This window comes from Sphaeramia orbicularis, chromosome 16 (assembly GCF_902148855.1).
Source record: "Sphaeramia orbicularis chromosome 16, fSphaOr1.1, whole genome shotgun sequence".
Classification (NCBI taxonomy): Eukaryota; Metazoa; Chordata; class Actinopteri; order Kurtiformes; family Apogonidae; genus Sphaeramia; species Sphaeramia orbicularis.
The window spans coordinates 9,741,690-9,752,347 of NC_043972.1; positions in this window are offsets into that span (position 1 = coordinate 9,741,690).

Here is a 10,658-nt window from a genome sequence, read left to right on the forward strand (position 1 = left end):
TCTTTGAGTTCAGCTCATGAAAAATGGGAGCAAAAACAAAAGTGGTGCGTTTATATTTTTGTTCAGTGTAGTTTTTATGAACCCATTTTTCATGGAGTTGCAAAAATGTCCATTCAGCTGGATGCCACGTGTTTCATTTTTGAAGCAAAGAAACAAATTTACTGATAAACTGTGTGAAAACTATGAAATGAAAACATTTTTAATGCAACTAATCTGATGTTTTCTCACATTTTAACATATACTAATACTAGTCATTACTCACTTCATGGAGATAATATGCAAAAAGAAAAAAAACAACTGTTAATTACAGTTTAATAACAATAACAAGCATTTGATTTACACTCAAACATGTTAGTGCAGATCAAGTTGTATCAAGAACAGCAAAGTTACAGTAACAGTATGAATTCCGGTGTATGGGATGGTGCATGCACTGCAAAAATCTAAATCTTACCAAGTGTATTTTTCTCATTTCTAGTCAAAATATCTCATCACACTTCAAGTAAGATATAATCACCTAAAGAGGAGCATTGTTTTTGTTTAATTCAAGCAAAAAAACAAAAAAAAAATATGCCAATGGAACAAGTGAAAATGATCTTAGTAAGATTTCTTGAAACAAGATTTTCCACATCTATTGTCTAAAAATCAGTTCTCATATCTCACTGAAAAGTTAGTCTTTAGGTGATTATGTCTTATTTTAAGTGTGATGAGATATTTGAATTAGAGACGAGAAAAATACACTTGGTCAGAGTTAGATATTTGCCTAGTGAGCGTCCACTGTGTTTGCTGATATGGAACTAAAAATACAAAATCCATGAACAGCTGTCCACTGCAGTGACCACTATGCATGAAAGGGTTAAGGGGGGGTCAAACATACGGCCCGCGGGTCAAAACAGGGATACCAAATGGTTCAATCTGGTCCACAGGATGAATCTGCAAAGACACTGAGTCCTAACAGGCTGTTTAGGTCACACTGTTAAATACTGTATGTTTCAGTTCCAGATGCTTGTTATTAGATGTTTTTTTGTACACATGGTGCCATTGTACGATAGCATGAGAGGCTAAAATTGCCCAGAATACCTCACAACATTTGAATAGGGACATAAAATTATGTGTAGTAGATGGTCAGATAATGTTTCTATTCATTTGGCGAGTTTGGCGGCGATCGGGCCTGTGAAGTCTGAGGAAAACCTGAACAAACGCCCTCCTGTGCTGCAACATCGATCAGACACGGGACGGACAGGATACAGTAACAGAAAGCAGGGGCTTAATCCCCAAGGCAAAAGCTAATATTCTTATATGAAGACCACAGGGAAATGTTTGAAAATGAAGAATTCCATTTAAAAAAGCAAAATATCCTTCCTTTAACAAAGCCACAGTCAGACAGATGATCATACATGATCACATGACGTCCTTGGCAGAGCTAATGATCCTTACGGTTTTTCAAAAGTCATGGTGACACTTGTTCCACGTATGTCAGATCCTTTACAGTATTATGTGTCTGAAGGCTTTGACAGGAATGAGGATATTTGGAGTCAAGGTCGACCTTCAGCCTCTGTTACAGCAGAAGAGGAGGAGGAGGAGGAGGAGGAGGAGGAGGAGGAGTTATGCAACATTAGGCCAAAGAAAGGTCAAGTGTCAGGAATAAGTGGGAAAAGGTCATGAAGCGTCCTGGTCTGTACATGTCACAGTGATCTGGTGACAGCTCCATATGGATGTAAGGTCATTCAGGTTTGGAGTCTTTGTGGTATTATTCTTATTCTTATTCTTATTCTTATTCTTATTATTTCATGGTTTTTATTTTTATTACATTATTTATTATTATTATTATCATTATTATTTTATGGTTTTTATTTTTTATTAATTTATTTTTTCTTTGGTTTTTATTTTTATTATGTTATTTATTTTTATTATGTTATTTATTATTATTATTATTATTATTATTATTATTATTATTTCATGGTTTTTATTTTTTATTAATTTATTTTTATTATGTTATTTATTTATTATGTTATTTACTTATTTATTTATTTATTTTCATGGTTTTTATTTTTATTATGTTATTATTATTATCATCATTATTATTTCATGTTTTTTATTATTTTATTTATTTTTTCTTTGGTTTTTATTTTATTATGTTATTTATTATTATTATTATTATTATTATTATTATTATTATTATTATTATTATTATTATTATTTCATGGTTTTTATTTTTTATTAATTTATTTTTATTATGTTATTTATTGATTTATTTTCATGGTTTTTATTTGTATTATGTTATTATGATTATTATTATCATTATTATTTCATGGTTTTTATTTTTTATTATTTTATTTATTTTTTCTTTGGTTTTTATTTTTATTATGTTATTTATTATTATTATTAGTATTAGTATTAGTATTATGATTAGTATTATTATTAGTATTAGTTCATGGTTTTTATTTTTATTACGTTATTTATTATCATTATTATGATCATTATTATTTCATGTTTTTTATTTTTTATTAATTTATTTTTTTCTTTGGTTTTTATTTTTATTATGTTATGTTATGTTATTTATTTATTTATTTATTTATTTATTTGGTTGTTTATTATTATTATTATTATTATTATTATTTTTTTTTTTTTTTTTTCTTTTTAATTCATTTATTTATATGGTTTTTAAATTATTATTATTGTTATTATTGTCAGGATTCCCTCCGGTGTGTGTCAGTGAGATAACAGTAGATTATCCAGGTCGAACGTTCACAACCAAGGTCTGATTTTATTTGAGGCTGAGCTTGTGCCAAGTGTGTAAAGATGACAGATGAGATCAGGTTGTGTCAGGTCAGGACAGAAAGGTCATTAGAACAGAAGTAACAGAACATATGGAGTTTTTCACACCTTCAAGAATGGAACGACCTCTACAGTAAATTATATACAGTCGCAGAAGAAATTATTAGACCATCAAAAGTCATCAAAAACAATAGTTATGCAATCCAGTACTAACTCCTGTGTGTGTCATGTGACTAAAACAGACAGAAAAGAAAACATGGAATGTCTAAAAGCACTGTTTTTGTCAGTACAATGATATAGATATTGACGGAAGAACTGAAGTGATTTTGGTTATTATCAAGAAAACATGTTAAATGGATAGATATCAGCTCTGAAATTAAACTACTATGAGCTATTTTTGTTGTTATCATTATATTTGTCCAAACAAATGTACCTTTAGTTGAACCAGGCATTAAAATGGACAAGAAACTGAAAAAAACAAGGGTGGTCTAATAATTTTTTCTGCGACTGTAACTCTTTATGCTTTCACCCAGAGGTGTCGAACATACATACGCCAAAACCAGACCTGCCAAAGAGTCCAATCCAGCCTCTGGGATGAATTTATGAAATGCAAAAATTAGACTGGACATATTAACAATCAAGGATGTTAAAATCAGTTTTAGTTTATGGTCACATAATGAACAACTGGATCTAAAGTGGGTGAGATCAGCAAAATTACTATCATAATAACCTGTAAACAACTCCAAATGTGTCTGTTTTAGTGTAAAATTATATGAAAATGTTCAGGTTTACAAATTATCCTTTCACAAAAAATATGAAAAACTTCCATAGAACAAATGTGAACAACATGAAAAGTCTTAGGTAAAATAAGTGTAATTTTAACAATGTTCTGCCTGTTATTAAATGTTTTGTGTATTTGTAGGTCCACTGGGATCTGGAAGTTGGAATGTACACGTGTAAATGATAAATGGAGGTATAATATTGCTAAAATTTACTGTAGCATTTTTTGAAATAAATAATTATTATTTATTATTATAACTTTTATTTAACCAGGAAATAAAAGCTAATTGAGATTAAAAATCTCTTTTTCAAAGGGTCCTGGCCAAGACAGCAGCAGAAAATGGAAATCACAGCTATACATCCATACTAATATACATAAACATGGTGAAAGTCAGTACTAAAAACCAATTTAAAACTGATAAGAACATACATATAAAACATCATTATTTTAAAAGGTACTAAAAGTATAACAACAATGTTCCTTGAAATTATCTTAAAACTGAACCCAGTTCAATCAATTGGAAAAACATCTACATCCACATTTGTCCTTTTCCCATTGAGTTAAATAAATAATCTAAAAAAAAATAAAAATAAAAATAAAATAAAATAAAATAAAATAAAATAAAATAAAAAATAAAATAAATAAAATAAAATAATAATAATATTATTATTATTATTATTATTATTATTATTATTATTATTATTATTATTATTGTTATTTTAATTAAATATGCAAGATTTTATCTATTATACGCATGGTGTCCTGAAAGACTCTTATTTAAAAATATATTATTATTATTATTATTATTATTATTATTATTATTATTTATTTATTTATTTATTTATTTATTTATTTATTTTTTATTAAATATGCAAGATTTTACCCATTATATGCATGGTGTCCTGAAAGACTCATAAAAATGTATTTTTATTTATTTATTTATTTATTTATTTATTTATTAAATATGCAAGATTTTATCCATTATATGCATGGTGTCCTGAAAGACTCTTATAAAAAATATATTATTATTATTATTATTATTATTATTATTATTATTATTATTATTAACAACACTGCATTGTAGATTGAAGGTATCCAAGCTCATGTGGTACCTGGTGGTTCAACTGGTGGGTTGTGGACCACGTAGACTGATGCCTCACTGCAGGAATGAGGTCCTGCTTCCAGCTCAGGTCGTTCGTCTTTCCTCAGACTGTCCTGTCGGTGTACACTGTCTAAAGCATAAAAAACACACACAAATAAATGTCTTTTTAAAATACAAACACAACGTACAGTATAACAGGATGTTAGCTGTATAAATATGCCTCCTTCTCAGCTGCATCCTCTGTTTTCCCTTGTCTGTCCACTAAATCTGCATCATGTGGAGGGTCCAGGGGTCACATGGGTTTGTTCTGTTCAGGTTCTCCTCAAACAGATCCATGTGTTGAATGGGTTGGACCTGCAGCCGGCCAACATTTCAGGACGTCAAATATAAGCTTTTAGAAGCAAAATGTGAGGAATCCTTCAAGCCTCATCATTCACCCTCAGCTCCCAGTCTGCCAGACTGAAAAACTAATGTTTTTGGACACATGGTGATAAAGTGGGAACTGTTATCGTTGGCTCAACATCCAGCGTTTAGAAAGAACCATGAGAACGAGTCAGAGAAGCAGCAGCTGTATCCCACAGTCCGCTGTTTAATCTGAACACACTGATCAATATCAAAGATTAAAGAGTCAGTTATCGGTATTTTATACACAGAGCATACACTGACGGAATTCAGATGCACCTACGGAGATGGCGGTTGAAAAAAAACAAAACAATATAAAACAAAATATTTAAATAAAGCAAAAAACCTAGAATAAACAATAGAACACACACATACACCCTGGCAGGTGCAGAGGACAGTGAAAGGGAAGGACAGCAGTTATTACACACTGCTGATATGTGACTATTGATTAGTAAATTTTTTTGATTATGATTATTGATTATTACACAGTGTAACTTTTTTTATTTTTTTTTATTATTGTTGATTATTACACATTGTGGATTTTTAATTATTGCACATTGTTGATTATGATTTTTTATTATTACATATTATTGATTATTACACATTATTGTTATTTGATTATTGTTGATTATTACACATTGTTGATTAAGATTATTATTACATTTTATTGATGATTACTGTTATTACACATTGTTGATCATGATTACTGTTGATTATTACACATTGCTGAGTATGATTATTGATTATTACACTTGGTTGATCGTGATTATTGTTGATTATTGCACATTGTTGATTATGATAATTGATTATTACAAATGATTATTATTACCCATTGCTGATATCTGATTATTGTTGATTATTGTACATTGTTGATAATGATTATTGATTATCACACATTGTTGATTATGATTGCTACACATTCTTTATTTTTTTTTTATTATTGTGGATTATTACACATTGTTGATTTTTAATTATTGCACATTGTTGATCATGATTATTGTTGACTATTGTACATTGTTGATTATAATTGATTATTACACATTATTGATCATTATTATTGCACATTGTTGCTATTTGATTACTGATTATTGTACATTGTTGATTATGATTATTGATTATTACACATTCTTGATTTTTTATTGTTGATTATTGCACATTGTTGATTAGTGATCACTGTTCAATAAGGAACAATGTGCCATAATCAAACTCCCCACTACACCCCACCCCCCACCCCTCCCCTGATGGCCTCGTTCATCAGACTCCAGTTCTGTGTTTGAAGGACTAATCCAGCAGACAAACATCTACCATCTGGTCCTGGATCAGGAGCTGCTCGTTGTTTCTGAGGTTTGGGCAGGACGCCAGTTGGCAACGCCAGGGTGTGAGGAATGCAGGGAGGGTTTGGGAAGCGCCATCAGCCCACCCACTGAGGTCACCGTGTTGGTATCGATGAAGGTCAGGAGGCGGCGGCGTGGAGCAGCTGCCGGTGAAGACGTTTTCTACCTGAGCAGAATGTGTCTGTTGTGTTTACACTGACACATTCTAACGTCTTATCTTCCATCTGATGAAAACCTGAAGTCATTATTACACTTTCCACACATCAACTGTAATTAAAGATTCGACTGAAAACATGTTGGTACATGGTGGATATCAGACATGAACAACTACAATGGGGGCAGGGGTTGGAGAACATCATCCTGAAAAAGTTCATTATGATTATTTAACCCAGTGGTTCCCAACCTTTTTTGGCTCGTGACCCTATTTTAACATCACAAATTTCTGGCGACCCCAGATATGCATAAACGGAGACATTTTTATCGATAAAATTAATTTGTTTTTGATCATGTAATAATTTTCTATACTATGTTGCAAATAAACGTTAATTTTAGATGACATTTAGTCTATATAATGTATATTATTGTGGACGGAGGCAGAAAAGCCAGGTGTACAAAGGTAGAATTTTATTTTCCTTGGTCAGGATATGTACAGTCAGTCCAGCTTGGATTTCCAAGGCTGACAATTAATACTGAACAAACAAGAACTCAAACTATGAATTATGAAAGAGCTGCAGCATCTGAAACTGACCACAATGAACATTTGACAGATAAACAGAAGCACAGTGCTGCAGTTTCAGACTCACAGTTTGTCTTTTATGGATTGTGATCGTCTCTCTCAACTCACAATATATTTTTTTATTAGTAAGTTTTTATTTTTATCAATTACTAGAAATTTCAGGCGACCTCACATGGGGCCCCGACCCCAAGGTTGAAAAACACTGATTTAACCCTTAAGGGTCCACAGTCATGGCCACGGGACTGAACCACATGACATTTTCAACACATAGCGTTGGAAGTCAGAAACATAGATTGCTGGGGGAAAAAACATATCACTCCTTTAATACTACTAGTCTCAGAGCTCAAATAGGGTTTTTAGTTTGTCTGTTCACTTTTTTTTTTTTTTTTAACAGTGAAGAATATCAGATTCAAGGGGAGGGGGCGTTGTGCATGGTGCGTTGTGCGTGTGCTGGTGGGCGGGTGCACCTGAGCCGGCGGTTTGCTTGTTTACTCTCATGACGGGACAACATTGAAACACAAAAGGGGGGAGGAGAGGCAAAGTGTGCCTACTAAGACAGAGGGGGTGAGTCACATGACCTGGCTGACACGTCTTTGACAAAACTGCAGCAACGCATACAAGAAAAACTGAAACTAAAGTATCGATCTCACCACAAGTATCAATCTGATACCGATACCTTCTTGGTATTGATATTTGGATCAATCCGCCCACCACTAGTTGTTAACAGTGGTGTAGTGGTCCCTGGAGAAGTGGGTATACTCTCAATTTTTGGCTTCTTTTTTTATTTATTTTTTTAAGTCCAGAAAAACACCGTTTTAGAAACAGTGACATGTAAGACTGCCCTATTTATTTTACCCAAAAATCCATCAGTAGTATTTGTTCACTATGACAAAATTATCATGACCTGATCAGGAGCAATTTGTAGATATTACTGGTCACACAAGCAGCTGCATGAATGGAAATGGATTCAAAATGAGGCAAACATAGGATAAAGTTAGCCTTTTACAACATTAGCCTTTCATAATGTTAGCTTTTCATAACGTTAGCCTCTTCAGACAGTTAAACTATTGGTGACAAAATCTCTCCTTTAAATGTGCAGTCATGTGACCAGTAGTTTAAAACAGTGACTCATTCTGAAACCACCTTAAAACTTACCTCAGAATTATGTATTCCATGAAAGTAGGTTTACTCAATATGTGTCACTCATTTTAAAGACGTTTATTCTGCCTTTCTGTTCATATTTCCAATAATCTCGCATCTTTCAAAGGGACGTGCAGTGACCTGTCAATCAACTGGGGTGGAACTGACACCAGGTTCCAGAGGTGGTCGGCGCTACTTAGCAATATTTTCCTTGGTATGACCCGCCCTGCTCTGCCTCTGATTGGCTCATCAGTCCTCATGCCTAAAGTTAACCAATCTAATCAGTGAAGGCAGCGAGTATTAGCCAATTAGAAACAGAGTAGGGCAGGTCATAGCTTCACCATCTGAGGGGAAAAAATGGACGATTTAGCTCAGATACTACTGAATGGTGCACATCAGGGGGATTTAGAAAAGGATATACCCAATGCTGACTGAAAAATAAGTAGGTATACGCTGTATACCCTGGACTACACCACTGGTTAAGTAGAATATAATAAATGCTTTGATACCTGATATTACACCTGCTTGCTATAATATATAAAACATGATAAAAGTCAGTTCTAAAACTATACATAGAAAACTAAACTAAGAACATACGTATAAAAAAATGAACAATAATATAAAAGGTACTAAATGTATAATCAACAATGTCCCTTAAAAGCATGCGTGTTCACAATGAGTCCTGATTGTTGCATTTTCTGATGTTACATTTTCAATATATCTTTGTTGTTTTTAATTCTATGGCTTTTCATGTTTGATTTTTTTTTTTTATCTATTCTTGTATTTTTTTTGGGGGGGGGAATAATTTTTCTTTTGTACAGCACTTTGGTCCAATGTGGTTGTTTTAAAGTGCTTTACTAATAAAGTTGGATTGGATTGGATTGGATTAAAAGCATCTCAAAGCAGAATCTAATTCGTCTAGATCACAGGAGTCAAACATGCGGCCCGGGGGCCAAAACCTGCCCGCCAAAGGTTCCAATCTGGCCCACGAGATGAATTTAAAAAGGGCAAAATGCAAAATGCATGTAAATATTCTTTATTAAACATTAAAAAGTCAAAAAATATGCAAAATCTCATGTAAAGTTAGGGCAAAAAACTGTATTTTAATTATGGAAAATTACCGTATTTTTATGAGATGTTTTTTTTCTGTTATTTAACTGTATTTTTTAGGCACCTAAGCTGCCGGAATAATATGTTTTTGTTTTTTTTCCGAGTTTTTTTTTTTTTTTTTTAATGTGTAGAAATTGTTTCATCATTTACTGTTATTTTTTGCACAAAAAAATTTGGAGTTGTCATTCTTTATAGGCTATTATGCTATTATTTTACTGGTCCGGCCCACTGGAGATCAAATTGGGCTGAATATGGCCCCTGAAAGAAAATGAGTTTGACACCCCTGGTCTAGATCATAAGTGTTCCAGATCTGCTGTGAACTCTCTGAGGGCAGACTATTCACATAAATCATGTGTCCTCATCAACTTCTGACCTTGTTGAACCAGATGTTTTATTGCTCTAATCTTGTCTGTTATTGCGTCTTAATAACAGACGCCTCCCTGACTCACTCTCACATGCAGCAGATCCGGGTTTGATGCCCGATCCCGTTCCCTGCAGGACCTCCTTCTGCTCGTCTATGTTTTGACTCTTGTTTATCCCTGTGGGCTTTTTCTGGTCAGGAAGAGGAGGAGGCAGCAGACAAAGACAAACACAATTACTGAGAATCAAATCACCCACAAACATATGGTTTTGTCTCTTACGTCCATTTATTCTGCTGCGCATTGACAGAAACACCTGGCCGTACTTCCTGCGCTGTCGCTGACGGTGAAGGACTCGACAAACGTGGTCGTTAAATGTAATTACAGTGAGACTCTATGGGGAAACCATACCTTCTGGATGCATTGGCACCTGTCTGTATAAACCATATGGAAGGTTCATAAAGGGGCTGAAGCAGCAGCAGGAAGAGGAGGAGGGGGGTGGGGTGGGGGGGTGTCATCCTGGAGGTAAATCCTGGGGTTTTACCACCTTTTGCACAGTTTTATCTCAGTTTCCTGTTTAACCCATAACGACCCAAACATCCACCTTTAACCAAAAGTATCTAGTGATGTAAATGTTTTATACCTGCTGATCCACTAATGCAGGGGTTCCCAAAGTGAGGTACGTGTACCCCCAGGGGTACTCGAGATTACAAAGATCTTGCAAAAAAACAACCTCATCAGGGCATATTTGACCCATTTATTCAGCTAATGGTTAAATAAAATGTTTAGAATAGAATAGAATAGAATAGAATAGAATAGAATAGAATAGAATAGAATAGAATAGTCTTTATTGTCATCATCCAGTAAGAGACAATGAAATTGAAAGTGCAAACCTTTAAAGTGCATTTAAAAACATAAA